Here is an 18,436-nt window from a genome sequence, read left to right on the forward strand (position 1 = left end):
CACACCCGGTGTTACTTGGTTTTAGCCGTGCAGACATTACACACCCGGTGTTACTTGGTTTGAGCTGTGCAGACATTACACACCTGGTGTTACTTGGATTGAGCTGTGCAGACCTTACACACCCGGTGTTACTTGGATTGAGCTGTGCAGAAATTACACACCTGCTGTTACTTGGTTTGACCAGTGCAGACATTACACACCCGGTGTTACTTGGTTTGAGCAGTGCAGACATTACACATCTGGTGTTACTTGGTTTGACCAGTGCAGACATTACACACCCGGTGTTACTTGGTTTGAGCAGTGCAGACATTACACATCTGGTGTTACTTGGTTTGAGCTGTGCAGACATTACACACCCGGTGTTACTTGGATTGAGCTGTGCAGACATTACACACCCGGTGTTACTTGGATTGAGCTGTGCAGAAATTACACACCTGCTGTTACTTGGATTGAGCTATGCAGACATTACACACCCGGTGTTACTTGGATTGAGCTGTGCAGACATTACACACCCGGTGGTACTTGGATTGAGCTGTGCAGACATTACACACCTGGTGTTACTTGGTTTGAGCTGTGCAAAATTACACACCCAGTGTTACTTGGTTTGAGCCGTGCAGACATTACACACCCGGTGTTACTTGGTTTGAGCAGTGCAGACATTACACACCCGGTGTTAATTGGATTGAGCTGTGCAGACATTACACACCCGGTGTTACTTGGATTGAGCTGTGCAGACATTACACACCCGGTGTTACTTGGTTTGACCAGTGCAGACATTACACACCCGGTGTTACTTGGATTAAGCTGGGCAGACATTACACACCCGGTGTTACTTGGTTTGAGATGTGCAAAATTACACACCCAGTGTTACTTGGTTTGAGCCGTGCAGACATTACACACCCGGTGTTACTTGGTTTGAGCAGTGCAGACATTACACACCCGGTGTTAATTGGATTGAACTGTGCAGACATTACACACCCGGTGTTACTTGGATTGAGCTGTGCAGACATTACACACCCGGTGTTACTTGGATTGAGCTGTGCAGACATTACACACCCGGTGTTACTTGGATTGAGCTGTGCAGAAATTACACACCTGCTGTTACTTGGTTTGACCAGTGCAGACATTACACACCCGGTGTTACTTGGATTGAGCTGTGCAAACATTTCACACCCGATGTTACTTGGTTTGAGCAGTGCAAAATTACACACCCGGTGTTACTTGGTTTGAGCCGTGCAGACATTACACACCCGGTGTTACTTGGTTTGAGCCGTGCAGACATTACACACCCTGTGTTGTTGGGATTGAGCTGTGCAGACATTACACACCCGGTGTTACTTGGATCGATCTGTGCAGACATTACACACCCGGTGTTACTTGGATTGAGCTGTGCAGACATAACACACCCGGTGTTACTTGGATTGAGCTGTGCAGACATTACACACCCGGTGTTACTTGGTTTGAGCAGTGCAGACATTACACATCCGGTGTTAATTGGTTTGAGCAGTGCTGACATTACACACCCGGTGTTACTTGGATTGAGCTGTGCAGACATTACACACCCGATGTTACTTGGATTGAGCTGTGCAGACATTAAACACCCTTTGTTACTTGGATTAAGCAGAGCAGTCATTACTAGGCCTGGGCGGTAAATTCCGTTCCGCTCGCGGAATTTGCGGAATTTGCGGAATTTCGCGTTCCGCGGAGAACGCAAAATTGCTAAAAAGTCTGCTTTCCGCGATTTCGCGAAATTTTTGCTTGTTTGCGATCTCAAAATGCGTGTTCGCGAGATATTTCTCCCCGAGCACGCAAACAGCATTTGTGAACAGGAAAAAAGCATCGCGAACAAGCAATTCCGCATGTTCGCGGAATTTCTGCGTGTTCGCGGAGATTTTTTACAGTTTCGTGGAGATTTGCGTAACGCAATTCCGCAAATTCCGCCCACCCCTAGTCATTACACACCCGGTGTTACTTGGATTGAGCTGTGCAGACATTACACACCCGGTTTACTTGGTTTGAGCAGTGCAGTCATTACACACCCGGTGTTACTTGGTTTGAGCAGTGCAGACATTACACACCCGGTGTTACTTGGATTGAGCTGTGCGGACATTACACACCCGGTGTTACTTGGTTTGAGCAGTGCAGACATTACACACCCGGTGTTACTTGGATTGAGCTGTGCAGACATTACACACCCGGTGTTACTTGGATTGAGCTGTGCAGACATCACACACCCGGTGTTACTTGGATTGAGCAGTGCAGACATTAAACACCCGGTGTTACATGATTTGAGCCGTGCAGGCATTACACACCCGATGTTACTTGGTTTGAGCCATGCAGACATTACACACCCTGTGTTGTTGGGATTGAGCTGCGCAGACATTACACACCCGGTGTTACTTGGATTGAGCTGTGCAGACATTACACACCCGGTGTTACTTGGTTTAAGCAGTGCAGACATTACACATCCGGTGTTACTTGGTTTGAGCCGTGCAGACATTACACACCCCGTGTTACTTGGTTTGAGCTGTGCAGACATTACACAACCAGTGTTGTTCTGATTGAGCCGTGCAGACATTACACACCCAGTGTTGCTTGGATTGAGCTGTGCAGACATTACACACCCGGTGTTACTTGGTTTCAGCCGTGCAGACATTACACACCCGGTGTTACTTGATTTGAGCCGTGCAGACATTACACACCCGGTGTTACTTAGTTTAAGCAGTGCAGACATTACACACCCGGTGTTACTTGGTTTGAGCCGTGCAGACATTACACACCCCGTGTTACTTGGTTTGAGCTGTGCAGACATTACTCAACCAGTGTTGTTCTGATTGAGCCGTGCAGACATTACACACCCAGTGTTGCTTGGATTGAGCTGTGCAGACATTACACACCCGGTGTTACTTGGTTTTAGCCGTGCAGACATTACACACCCGGTGTTACTTGGTTTGAGCTGTGCAGACATTACACACCCGGTGTTACTTGGATTGAGCTGTGCAGACATTACACACCCGGTGTTACTTGGATTGAGCTGTGCAGAAATTACACACCTGCTGTTACTTGGTTTGACCAGTGCAGACATTACACACCCGGTGTTACTTGGTTTGAGCAGTGCAGACATTACACATCTGGTGTTACTTGGTTTGAGCTGTGCAGACATTACACAACCAGTGTTGTTCTGATTGAGCTGTGCAGACATTTCACACCCAGTGTTGCTTGGATTGAGCTGTGCAGACATTACACACCCGGTGTTACTTGGTTTTAGCCGTGCAGACATTACACACCCGGTGTTACTTGGTTTGAGCCGTGCAGACATTACACACCCTGTGTTAATTGGATTAAGCAGTGCAGACATTACACACCCGGTGTTACTTGGATTGAGCTGTGCAGACATTGCACACCCGGTTTACTTGGTTTGAGCAGTGCAGTCATTACACACCCGGTGTTACTTGGTTTGAGCTGTGCAGACATTACACACCCGGTGTTACTTGGTTTGAGCCGTGCAGACATTACACACCCGGTGTTACTTGGTTTGAGCAGTGCAGACATTACACACCCGGTGTTACTTGGATTGAGCTGTGCAGACATTACACACCCTGTGTTACTTGGATTGAGCTGTGCAGACATTACACACCCGGTGGTACTTGGATTGAGCAGTGCAGACATTAAACACCCGGTGTTACATGATTTGAGCCGTGCAGGCATTACACACCCGATGTTACTTGGTTTGAGCCATGCAGACATTACACACCCTGTGTTGTTGGGATTGAGCTGCGCAGACATTACACACCCGGTGTTACTTGGATTGAGCTGTGCAGACATTACACACCCGGTGTTACTTGGTTTAAGCAGTGCAGACATTACACATCCGGTGTTACTTGGTTTGAGCCGTGCAGACATTACACACCCCGTGTTACTTGGTTTGAGCTGTGCAGACATTACACAACCAGTGTTGTTCTGATTGAGCCGTGCAGACATTACACACCCAGTGTTGCTTGGATTGAGCTGTGCAGACATTACACACCCGGTGTTACTTGGTTTCAGCCGTGCAGACATTACACACCCGGTGTTACTTGGTTTGAGCCGTGCAGACATTACACACCCGGTGTTACTTAGTTTAAGCAGTGCAGACATTACACACCCGGTGTTACTTGGATTGAGCTGTGCAGACATTACACACCTGGTGTTACTTGGATTGAGCTGTGCAGACATTACACACCCGGTGTTACTTGGTTTGAGCAGTGCAGACATTACACATCTGGTGTTACTTGGTTTGAGCCGTGCAGACATTACACACCCCGTGTTACTTGGTTTGAGCTGTGCAGACATTACACAACCAGTGTTGTTCTGATTGAGCCGTGCAGACATTACACACCCAGTGTTGCTTGGATTGAGCTGTGCAGACATTACACACCCGGTGTTACTTGGTTTTAGCCGTGCAGACATTACACACCCGGTGTTACTTGGTTTGAGCTGTGCAGACATTACACACCCGGTGTTACTTGGATTGAGCTGTGCAGACATTACACACCCGGTGTTACTTGGATTGAGCTGTGCAGAAATTACACACCTGCTGTTACTTGGTTTGACCAGTGCAGACATTACACACCCGGTGTTACTTGGTTTGAGCAGTGCAGACATTACACATCTGGTGTTACTTGGTTTGACCAGTGCAGACATTACACACCCGGTGTTACTTGGTTTGAGCAGTGCAGACATTACACATCTGGTGTTACTTGGTTTGAGCTGTGCAGACATTACACACCCGGTGTTACTTGGATTGAGCTGTGCAGACATTACACACCCGGTGTTACTTGGATTGAGCTGTGCAGAAATTACACACCTGCTGTTACTTGGATTGAGCTATGCAGACATTACACACCCGGTGTTACTTGGATTGAGCTGTGCAGACATTACACACCCGGTGTTACTTGGTTTGAGCTGTGCAAAATTACACACCCAGTGTTACTTGGTTTGAGCCGTGCAGACATTACACACCCGGTGTTACTTGGTTTGAGCAGTGCAGACATTACACACCCGGTGTTAATTGGATTGAGCTGTGCAGACATTACACACCCGGTGTTACTTGGATTGAGCTGTGCAGACATTACACACCCGGTGTTACTTGGTTTGACCAGTGCAGACATTACACACCCGGTGTTACTTGGATTAAGCTGGGCAGACATTACACACCCGGTGTTACTTGGTTTGAGATGTGCAAAATTACACACCCAGTGTTACTTGGTTTGAGCCGTGCAGACATTACACACCCGGTGTTACTTGGTTTGAGCAGTGCAGACATTACACACCCGGTGTTAATTGGATTGAACTGTGCAGACATTACACACCCGGTGTTACTTGGATTGAGCTGTGCAGACATTACACACCCGGTGTTACTTGGATTGAGCTGTGCAGACATTACACACCAGGTGTTACTTGGATTGAGCTGTGCAGAAATTACACACCTGCTGTTACTTGGTTTGACCAGTGCAGACATTACACACCCGGTGTTACTTGGATTGGGCTGTGCAAACATTTCACACCCGATGTTACTTGGTTTGAGCAGTGCAAAATTACACACCCGGTGTTACTTGGTTTGAGCCGTGCAGACATTACACACCCGGTGTTACTTGGTTTGAGCCGTGCAGACATTACACACCCTGTGTTGTTGGGATTGAGCTGTGCAGACATTACACACCCGGTGTTACTTGGATTGATCTGTGCAGACATTACACACCCGGTGTTACTTGGATTGAGCTGTGCAGACATTACACACCCGGTGTTACTTGGATTGAGCTGTGCAGACATTACACACCCGGTGTTACTTGGTTTGAGCAGTGCAGACATTACACATCCGGTGTTAATTGGTTTGAGCAGTGCAGACATTACACACCCGGTGTTACTTGGATTGAGCTGTGCAGACATTACACACCCGATGTTACTTGGATTGAGCTGTGCAGACATTAAACACCCTTTGTTACTTGGATTAAGCAGTGCAGTAATTACACACCCGGTGTTACTTGGATTGAGCTGTGCAGACATTACACACCCGGTTTACTTGGTTTGAGCAGTGCAGTCATTACACACCCGGTGTTACTTGGTTTGAGCAGTGCAGACATTACACACCCGGTGTTACTTGGATTGAGCTGTGCGGACATTACACACCCGGTGTTACTTGGATTGAGCTGTGCAGACATTACACACCCGGTGTTACTTGGATTGAGCTGTGCAGACATCACACACCTGGTGTTACTTGGATTGAGCAGTGCAGACATTAAACACCCGGTGTTACATGATTTGAGCCGTGCAGGCATTACACACCCGATGTTACTTGGTTTGAGCCATGCAGACATTACACACCCTGTGTTGTTGGGATTGAGCTGCGCAGACATTACACACCCGGTGTTACTTGGATTGAGCTGTGCAGACATTACACACCCGGTGTTACTTGGTTTAAGCAGTGCAGACATTACACATCCGGTGTTACTTGGTTTGAGCCGTGCAGACATCACACACCCCGTGTTACTTGGTTTGAGCTGTGCAGACATTACACAACCAGTGTTGTTCTGATTGAGCCGTGCAGACATTACACACCCAGTGTTGCTTGGATTGAGCTGTGCAGACATTACACACCCGGTGTTACTTGGTTTCAGCCGTGCAGACATTACACACCCGGTGTTACTTGGTTTGAGCCGTGCAGACATTACACACCCGGTGTTACTTAGTTTAAGCAGTGCAGACATTACACACCCGGTGTTACTTGGATTGAGCTGTGCAGACATTACACACCCGGTGTTACTTGGATTGAGCTGTGCAGACATTACACCTGGTGTTACTTGGATTGAGCTGTGCAGACATTACACACACGGTGTTACTTGGTTTGAGCAGTGCAGACATTACACATCTGGTGTTACTTGGTTTGAGCCGTGCAGACATTACACACCCCGTGTTACTTGGTTTGAGCTGTGCAGACATTACACAACCAGTGTTGTTCTGATTGAGCCGTGCAGACATTACACACCCAGTGTTGCTTGGATTGAGCTGTGCAGACATTACACACCCGGTGTTACTTGGTTTTAGCCGTGCAGACATTACACACCCGGTGTTACTTGGTTTGAGCTGTGCAGACATTACACACCCGGTGTTACTTGGATTGAGCTGTGCAGACATTACACACCCGGTGTTACTTGGATTGAGCTGTGCAGAAATTACACACCTGCTGTTACTTGGTTTGACCAGTGCAGACATTACACACCCGGTGTTACTTGGTTTGAGCAGTGCAGACATTACACATCTGGTGTTACTTGGTTTGAGCTGTGCAGACATTACACAACCAGTGTTGTTCTGATTGAGCTGTGCAGACATTTCACACCCAGTGTTGCTTGGATTGAGCTGTGCAGACATTACACACCCGGTGTTACTTGGTTTTAGCCGTGCAGACATTACACACCCGGTGTTACTTGGTTTGAGCCGTGCAGACATTACACACCCGGTGTTACTTGGTTTAAGCAGTGCAGACATTACACACCCGGTGTTACTTGGATTGAGCTGTGCAGACATTACACACCCGATGTTACTTGGATTGAGCTGTGCAGACATTAAACACCCTTTGTTACTTGGATTAAGCAGTGCAGTCATTACACACCCGGTGTTACTTGGATTGAGCTGTGCAGACATTACACACCCGGTTTACTTGGTTTGAGCAGTGCAGTCATTACACACCCGGTGTTACTTGGTTTGAGCAGTGCAGACATTACACACCCGGTGTTACTTGGATTGAGCTGTGCGGACATTACACACCCGGTGTTACTTGGTTTGAGCAGTGCAGACATTACACACCCGGTGTTACTTGGATTGAGCTGTGCAGACATTACACACCCGGTGTTACTTGGATTGAGCTGTGCAGACATCACACACCCGGTGTTACTTGGATTGAGCAGTGCAGACATTAAACACCCGGTGTTACATGATTTGAGCCGTGCAGGCATTACACACCCGATGTTACTTGGTTTGAGCCATGCAGACATTACACACCCTGTGTTGTTGGGATTGAGCTGCGCAGACATTACACACCCGGTGTTACTTGGATTGAGCTGTGCAGACATTACACACCCGGTGTTACTTGGTTTAAGCAGTGCAGACATTACACATCCGGTGTTACTTGGTTTGAGCCGTGCAGACATTACACACCCCGTGTTACTTGGTTTGAGCTGTGCAGACATTACACAACCAGTGTTGTTCTTATTGAGCCGTGCAGACATTACACACCCAGTGTTGCTTGGATTGAGCTGTGCAGACATTACACACCCGGTGTTACTTGGTTTCAGCCGTGCAGACATTACACACCCGGTGTTACTTGGTTTGAGCCGTGCAGACATTACACACCCGGTGTTACTTAGTTTAAGCAGTGCAGACATTACACACCCGGTGTTACTTGGATTGAGCTGTGCAGACATTACACACCCGGTGTTACTTGGATTGAGCTGTGCAGACATTACACACCTTGTGTTACTTGGATTGAGCTGTGCAGACATTACACACCCGGTGTTACTTGGTTTGAGCAGTGCAGACATTACACATCTGGTGTTACTTGGTTTGAGCCGTGCAGACATTACACACCCCGTGTTACTTGGTTTGAGCTGTGCAGACATTACACAACCAGTGTTGTTCTGATTGAGCCGTGCAGACATTACACACCCAGTGTTGCTTGGATTGAGCTGTGCAGACATTACACACCCGGTGTTACTTGGTTTTAGCCGTGCAGACATTACACACCCGGTGTTACTTGGTTTGAGCTGTGCAGACATTACACACCCGGTGTTACTTGGATTGAGCTGTGCAGACATTACACACCCGGTGTTACTTGGATTGAGCTGTGCAGAAATTACACACCTGCTGTTACTTGGTTTGACCAGTGCAGACATTACACACCCGGTGTTACTTGGTTTGAGCAGTGCAGACATTACACATCTGGTGTTACTTGGTTTGAGCTGTGCAGACACTACACAACCAGTGTTGTTCTGATTGAGCTGTGCAGACATTTCACACCCAGTGTTGCTTGGATTGAGCTGTGCAGACATTACACACCCGGTGTTACTTGGTTTTAGCCGTGCAGACATTACACACCCGGTGTTACTTGGTTTGATCCGTGCAGACATTACACACCCGGTGTTACTTGGTTTAAGCAGTGCAGACATTACACACCCGGTGTTACTTGGATTGAGCTGTGCAGACATTACACACATGGTGTTACTTGGATTGAGCTGTGCAGACATTAAACACCCTTTGTTACTTGGATTAAGCAGTGCAGTCATTACACACCCGGTGTTACTTGGATTGAGCTGTGCAGACATTACACACCCGGTTTACTTGGTTTGAGCAGTGCAGTCATTACACACCCGGTGTTACTTGGTTTGAGCTGTGCAGACATTACACACCCGGTGTTACTTGGTTTGAGCCGTGCAGACATTACACACCCGGTGTTACTTGGTTTGAGCAGTGCAGACATTACACACCCGGTGTTACTTGGATTGAGCTGTGCAGACATTACACACCCTGTGTTACTTGGATTGAGCTGTGCAGACATTACACACCCGGTGGTACTTGGATTGAGCAGAGCAGACATTAAACACCCGGTGTTACATGATTTGAGCCGTGCAGGCATTACACACCCGATGTTACTTGGTTTGAGCCATGAAGACATTACACACCCTGTGTTGTTGGGATTGAGCTGCGCAGACATTACACACCCGGTGTTACTTGGATTGAGCTGTGCAGACATTACACACCCGGTGTTACTTGGTTTAAGCAGTGCAGACATTACACATCCGGTGTTACTTGGTTTGAGCCGTGCAGACATTACACACCCCGTGTTACTTGGTTTGAGCTGTGCAGACATTACACAACCAGTGTTGTTCTGATTGAGCCGTGCAGACATTACACACCCAGTGTTGCTTGGATTGAGCTGTGCAGACATTACACACCCGGTGTTACTTGGTTTCAGCCGTGCAGACATTACACACCCGGTGTTACTTGGTTTGAGCCATGCAGACATTACACACCCGGTGTTACTTAGTTTAAGCAGTGCAGACATTACACACCCGGTGTTACTTGAATGGAGCTGTGCAGACATTACACACCCGGTGTTACTTGGATTGAGCTGTGCAGACATTACACACCTGGTGTTACTTGGATTGAGCTGTGCAGACATTACACACCCGGTGTTACTTGGTTTGAGCAGTGCAGACATTACACATCTGGTGTTACTTGGTTTGAGCCGTGCAGACATTACACACCCCGTGTTACTTGGTTTGAGCTGTGCAGACATTACACAACCAGTGTTGTTCTGATTGAGCCGTGCAGACATTACACACCCAGTGTTGCTTGGATTGAGCTGTGCAGACATTACACACCCGGTGTTACTTGGTTTTAGCCGTGCAGACATTACACACCCGGTGTTACTTGGTTTGAGCTGTGCAGACATTACACACCCGGTGTTACTTGGATTGAGCTGTGCAGACATTACACACCCGGTGTTACTTGGATTGAGCTGTGCAGAAATTACACACCTGCTGTTACTTGGTTTGACCAGTGCAGACATTACACACCCGGTGTTACTTGGTTTGAGCAGTGCAGACATTACACATCTGGTGTTACTTGGTTTGACCAGTGCAGACATTACACACCCGGTGTTACTTGGTTTGAGCAGTGCAGACATTACACATCTGGTGTTACTTGGTTTGAGCTGTGCAGACATTACACACCCGGTGTTACTTGGATTGAGCTGTGCAGACATTACACACCCGGTGTTACTTGGATTGAGCTGTGCAGAAATTACACACCTGCTGTTACTTGGATTGAGCTATGCAGACATTACACACCCGGTGTTACTTGGATTGAGCTGTGCAGACATTACACACCCGGTGGTACTTGGATTGAGCTGTGCAGACATTACACACCCGGTGTTACTTGGTTTGAGCTGTGCAAAATTACACACCCAGTGTTACTTGGTTTGAGCCGTGCAGACATTACACACCCGGTGTTACTTGGTTTGAGCAGTGTAGACATTACACACCCGGTGTTAATTGGATTGAGCTGTGCAGACATTACACACCCGGTGTTACTTGGATTGAGCTGTGCAGACATTACACACCCGGTGTTACTTGGTTTGACCAGTGCAGACATTACACACCCGGTGTTACTTGGATTAAGCTGGGCAGACATTACACACCCGGTGTTACTTGGTTTGAGATGTGCAAAATTACACACCCAGTGTTACTTGGATTGATCTGTGCAGACATTACACACCCGGTGTTACTTGGATTGAGCTGTGCAGACATTACACACCCGGTGTTACTTGGATTGAGCTGTGCAGACATTACACACCCGGTGTTACTTGGTTTGAGCAGTGCAGACATTACACATCCGGTGTTAATTGGTTTGAGCAGTGCAGACATTACACACCCGGTGTTACTTGGATTGAGCTGTGCAGACATTACACACCCGATGTTACTTGGATTGAGCTGTGCAGACATTAAACACCCTTTGTTACTTGGATTAAGCAGTGCAGTAATTACACACCCGGTGTTACTTGGATTGAGCTGTGCAGACATTACACACCCGGTTTACTTGGTTTGAGCAGTGCAGTCATTACACACCCGGTGTTACTTGGTTTGAGCAGTGCAGACATTACACACCCGGTGTTACTTGGATTGAGCTGTGCGGACATTACACACCCGGTGTTACTTGGTTTGAGCAGTGCAGACATTACACACCCGGTGTTACTTGGATTGAGCTGTGCAGACATTACACACCCGGTGTTACTTGGATTGAGCTGTGCAGACATCACACACCTGGTGTTACTTGGATTGAGCAGTGCAGACATTAAACACCCGGTGTTACATGATTTGAGCCGTGCAGGCAATATACACCCGATGTTACTTGGTTTGAGCCATGCAGACATTACACACCCTGTGTTGTTGGGATTGAGCTGCGCAGACATTACACACCCGGTGTTACTTGGATTGAGCTGTGCAGACATTACACACCCGGTGTTACTTGGTTTAAGCAGTGCAGACATTACACATCCGGTGTTACTTGGTTTGAGCCGTGCAGACATCACACACCCCGTGTTACTTGGTTTGAGCTGTGCAGACATTACACAACCAGTGTTGTTCTGATTGAGCCGTGCAGACATTACACACCCAGTGTTGCTTGGATTGAGCTGTGCAGACATTACACACCCGGTGTTACTTGGTTTCAGCCGTGCAGACATTCCACACCCGGTGTTACTTGGTTTGAGCCGTGCAGACATTACACACCCGGTGTTACTTAGTTTAAGCAGTGCAGACATTACAAACCCGGTGTTACTTGGATTGAGCTGTGCAGACATTACACACCCGGTGTTACTTGGATTGAGCTGTGCAGACATTACACCTGGTGTTACTTGGATTGAGCTGTGCAGACATTACACACCCGGTGTTACTTGGTTTGAGCAGTGCAGACATTACACATCTGGTGTTACTTGGTTTGAGCCGTGCAGACATTACACACCCCGTGTTACTTGGTTTGAGCTGTGCAGACATTACACAACCAGTGTTGTTCTGATTGAGCCGTGCAGACATTACACACCCAGTGTTGGTTGGATTGAGCTGTGCAGACATTACACACCCGGTGTTACTTGGTTTTAGCCGTGCAGACATTACACACCCGGTGTTACTTGGTTTGAGCTGTGCAGACATTACACACCCGGTGTTACTTGGATTGAGCTGTGCAGACATTACACACCCGGTGTTACTTGGATTGAGCTGTGGAGAAATTACACACCTGCTGTTACTTGGTTTGACCAGTGCAGACATTACACACCCGGTGTTACTTGGTTTGAGCAGTGCAGACATTACACATCTGGTGTTACTTGGTTTGAGCTGTGCAGACATTACACAACCAGTGTTGTTCTGATTGAGCTGTGCAGACATTTCACACCCAGTGTTGCTTGGATTGAGCTGTGCAGACATTACACACCCGGTGTTACTTGGTTTTAGCCGTGCAGACATTACACACCCGGTGTTACTTGGTTTGAGCCGTGCAGACATTACACACCCGGTGTTACTTGGTTTAAGCAGTGCAGACATTACACACCCGGTGGTACTTGGATTGAGCTGTGCAGACATTACACACACGGTGTTACTTGGATTGAGCTGTGCAGACATTAAACACCCTTTGTTACTTGGATTAAGCAGTGCAGTCATTACACACCCGGTGTTACTTGGATTGAGCTGTGCCGACATTACACAGCCGGTTTACTTGGTTTGAGCAGTGCAGTCATTACACACCCGGTGTTACTTGGTTTGAGCAGTGCAGACATTACACACCCGGTGTTACTTGGATTGAGCTGTGCGGACATTACACACCCGTTGTTACTTAGTTTGAGCAGTGCAGACATTACACACCCGGTGTTACTTGGATCGAGCTGTGCAGACATTACACACCCGGTGTTACTTGGTTTGAGCCGTGCAGACATTACACACCCGGTGTTACTTGGTTTGAGCAGTGCAGACATTACACACCCGGTGTTACTTGGATTGAGCTGTGCAGACATTACACACCTGGTGTTACTTGGATTGAGCTGTGCAGACATTACACACCCGGTGTTACTTGGATTGAGCAGTGCAGACATTAAACACCCGGTGTTACATGATTTGAGCCGTGCAGGCATTACACACCCGATGTTACTTGGTTTGAGCCATGCAGACATTACACACCCTGTGTTGTTGGGATTGAACTGCGCAGACATTACACACCCGGTGTTACTTGGATTGAGCTGTGCAGACATTACACACCCGGTGTTACTTGGTTTAAGCAGTGCAGACATTACACATCCGGTGTTACTTGGTTTGAGCCGTGCAGACATTACACACCCCGTGTTACTTGGTTTGAGCCGTGCAGACATTACACACCCGGTGTTACTTGGTTTGAGCCGTGCAGACATTACACACCCTGTGTTGTTGGGATTGAGCTGTGCAGACATTACACACCCGGTGTGACTTGGATTGATCTGTGCAGACATTACACACCCGGTGTTACTTGGATTGAGCCTGGCAGACATTACACACCCGGTGTTACTTGGATTGAGCTGTGCAGACATTACACACCCGGTTCACTTGGTTTGAGCAGTGCAGACATTACACATCCGGTGTTAATTGGTTTGAGCAGTGCAGACATTACACACCCGGTGTTACTTGGATTGAGCTGTGCAGACATTACACAGCCGATGTTACTTGGATTGAGCTGTGCAGACATTAAACACCCTTTGTTACTTGGATTAAGCAGTGCAGTCATTACACACCCGGTGTTACTTGGATTGAGCTGTGCAGACATTACACACCCGGTTTACTTGGTTTGAGCAGTGAAGTCATTACACACCCGGTGTTACTTGGTTTGAGCAGTGCAGACATTACACACCCGGTGTTACTTGGATTGAGCTGTGCGGACATTACACACCCGGTGTTACTTGGTTTGTGCAGTGCAGACATTACACACCCGGTGTTACTTGGATCAAGCTGTGCAGACATTACACACCCGGTGTTACTTGGTTTGAGCAGTGCAGACATTACACATCTGGTGTTACTTGGTTTGAGCTGTGCAGACATTACACACCCGGTGTTACTTGGATTGAGCTGTGCAGACATTACACACCCGGTGTTACTTGGATTGAGCTGTGCAGAAATTACACACCTGCTGTTACTTGGATTGAGCTATGCAGACATTACACACCCGGTGTTACTTGGATTGAGCTGTGCAGACATTACACACCCGGTGGTACTTGGATTGAGCTGTGCAGACATTACACACCCGGTGTTACTTGGTTTGAGCTGTGCAAAATTACACACCCAGTGTTACTTGGTTTGAGCCGTGCAGACATTACACACCCGGTGTTACTTGGTTTGAGCAGTGTAGACATTACACACCCGGTGTTACTTGGTTTGAGCCGTGCAGACATTACACACCCTGTGTTGTTGGGATTGAGCTGTGCAGACATTACACACCCGGTGTTACTTGGATTGATCTGTGCAGACATAACACACCCGGTGTTACTTGGATTGAGCTTGGCAGACATTACACACCCGGTGTTACTTGGATTGAGCTGTGCAGACATTACACACCCGGTTCACTTGGTTTGAGCAGTGCAGACATTACACATCCGGTGTTAATTGGTTTGAGCAGTGCAGACATTACACACCCGGTGTTACTTGGATTGAGCTGTGCAGACATTACACAGCCGATGTTACTTGGATTGAGCTGTGCAGACATTAAACACCCTTTGTTACTTGGATTAAGCAGTGCAGTCATTACACACCCGGTGTTACTTGGATTGAGCTGTGCAGACATTACACACCCGGTTTACTTGGTTTGAGCAGTGAAGTCATTACACACCCGGTGTTACTTGGTTTGAGCAGTGCAGACATTACACACCCGGTGTTACTTGGATTGAGCTGTGCGGACATTACACACCCGGTGTTACTTGGTTTGTGCAGTGCAGACATTACACACCCGGTGTTACTTGGATCAAGCTGTGCAGACATTACACACCCGGTGTTACTTGGTTTGAGCAGTGCAGACATTACACATCTGGTGTTACTTGGTTTGAGCTGTGCAGACATTACACACCCGGTGTTACTTGGATTGAGCTGTGCAGACATTACACACCCGGTGTTACTTGGATTGAGCTGTGCAGAAATTACACACCTGCTGTTACTTGGATTGAGCTATGCAGACATTACACACCCGGTGTTACTTGGATTGAGCTGTGCAGACATTACACACCCGGTGGTACTTGGATTGAGCTGTGCAGACATTACACACCCGGTGTTACTTGGTTTGAGCTGTGCAAAATTACACACCCAGTGTTACTTGGTTTGAGCCGTGCAGACATTACACACCCGGTGTTACTTGGTTTGAGCAGTGTAGACATTACACACCCGGTGTTAATTGGATTGAGCTGTGCAGACATTACACACCCGGTGTTACTTGGATTGAGCTGTGCAGACATTACACACCCGGTGTTACTTGGTTTGACCAGTGCAGACATTACACACCCGGTGTTACTTGGATTAAGCTGGGCAGACATTACACACCCGGTGTTACTTGGTTTGAGATGTGCAAAATTACACACCCAGTGTTACTTGGTTTGAGCCGTGCAGACATTACACACCCGGTGTTACTTGGTTTGAGCAGTGCAGACATTACACACCCGGTGTTAATTGGATTGAACTGTGCAGACATTACACACCCGGTGTTACTTGGATTGAGCTGTGCAGACATTACACACCCGGTGTTACTTGGATTGAGCTGTGCAGACATTACACACCCGGTGTTACTTGGATTGAGCTGTGCAGAAATTACACACCTGCTGTTACTTGGTTTGACCAGTGCAGATATTACACACCCGGTGTTACTTGGATTGAGCTGTGCAAACATTTCACACCCGATGTTACTTGGTTTGAGCAGTGCAAAATTACACACCCGGTGTTACTTGGTTTGAGCCGTGCAGACATTACACACCCGGTGTTACTTGGTTTGAGCCGTGCAGACATTACACACCCTGTGTTGTTGGGATTGAGCTGTGCAGACATTACACACCCGGTGTTACTTGGATTGATCTGTGCAGACATTACACACCCGGTGTTACTTGGATTGAGCTGTGCAGACATTACACACCCGGTGTTACTTGGATTGAGCTGTGCAGACATTACACACCCGGTGTTACTTGGTTTGAGCAGTGCAGACATTACACATCCGGTGTTAATTGGTTTGAGCAGTGCAGACATTACACACCCGGTGTTACTTGGATTGAGCTGTGCAGACATTACACACCCGATGTTACTTGGATTGAGCTGTGCAGACATTAAACACCCTTTGTTACTTGGATTAAGCAGTGCAGTAATTACACACCCGGTGTTACTTGGATTGAGCTGTGCAGACATTACACACCCGGTTTACTTGGTTTGAGCAGTGCAGTCATTACACACCCGGTGTTACTTGGTTTGAGCAGTGCAGACATTACACACCCGGTGTTACTTGGATTGAGCTGTGCGGACATTACACACCCGGTGTTACTTGGTTTGAGCAGTGCAGACATTACACACCCGGTGTTACTTGGATTGAGCTGTGCAGACATTACACACCCTGTGTTACTTGGATTGAGCTGTGCAGACATCACACACCTGGTGTTACTTGGATTGAGCAGTGCAGACATTAAACACCCGGTGTTACATGATTTGAGCCGTGCAGGCATTACACACCCGATGTTACTTGGTTTGAGCCATGCAGACATTACACACCCTGTGTTGTTGGGATTGAGCTGCGCAGACATTACACACCCGGTGTTACTTGGATTGAGCTGTGCAGACATTACACACCCGGTGTTACTTGGTTTAAGCAGTGCAGACATTACACATCCGGTGTTACTTGGTTTGAGCCGTGCAGACATTACACACCCCGTGTTACTTGGTTTGAGCTGTGCAGACATTACACAACCAGTGTTGTTCTGATTGAGCCGTGCAGACATTACACACCCAGTGTTGCTTGGATTGAGCTGTGCAGACATTACACACCCGGTGTTACTTGGTTTCAGCCGTGCAGACATTACACACCCGGTGTTACTTGGTTTGAGCCATGCAGACATTACACACCCGGTGTTACTTAGTTTAAGCAGTGCAGACATTACACACCCGGTGTTACTTGAATGGAGCTGTGCAGACATTACACACCCGGTGTTACTTGGATTGAGCTGTGCAGACATTACACACCTGGTGTTACTTGGATTGAGCTGTGCAGACATTACACACCCGGTGTTACTTGGTTTGAGCAGTGCAGACATTACACATCTGGTGTTACTTGGTTTGAGCCGTGCAGACATTACACACCCCGTGTTACTTGGTTTGAGCTGTGCAGACATTACACAACCAGTGTTGTTCTGATTGAGCCGTGCAGACATTACACACCCAGTGTTGCTTGGATTGAGCTGTGCAGACATTACACACCCGGTGTTACTTGGTTTTAGCCGTGCAGACATTACACACCCGGTGTTACTTGGTTTGAGCTGTGCAGACATTACACACCCGGTGTTACTTGGATTGAGCTGTGCAGACATTACACACCCGGTGTTACTTGGATTGAGCTGTGCAGAAATTACACACCTGCTGTTACTTGGTTTGACCAGTGCAGACATTACACACCCGGTGTTACTTGGTTTGAGCAGTGCAGACATTACACATCTGGTGTTACTTGGTTTGACCAGTGCAGACATTACACACCCGGTGTTACTTGGTTTGAGCAGTGCAGACATTACACATCTGGTGTTACTTGGTTTGAGCTGTGCAGACATTACACACCCGGTGTTACTTGGATTGAGCTGTGCAGACATTACACACCC

The sequence above is a fragment of the Triturus cristatus genome, chromosome 1_1 (genome assembly GCF_964204655.1).
Source record: "Triturus cristatus chromosome 1_1, aTriCri1.1, whole genome shotgun sequence".
Taxonomy (NCBI): domain Eukaryota; kingdom Metazoa; phylum Chordata; class Amphibia; order Caudata; family Salamandridae; genus Triturus; species Triturus cristatus.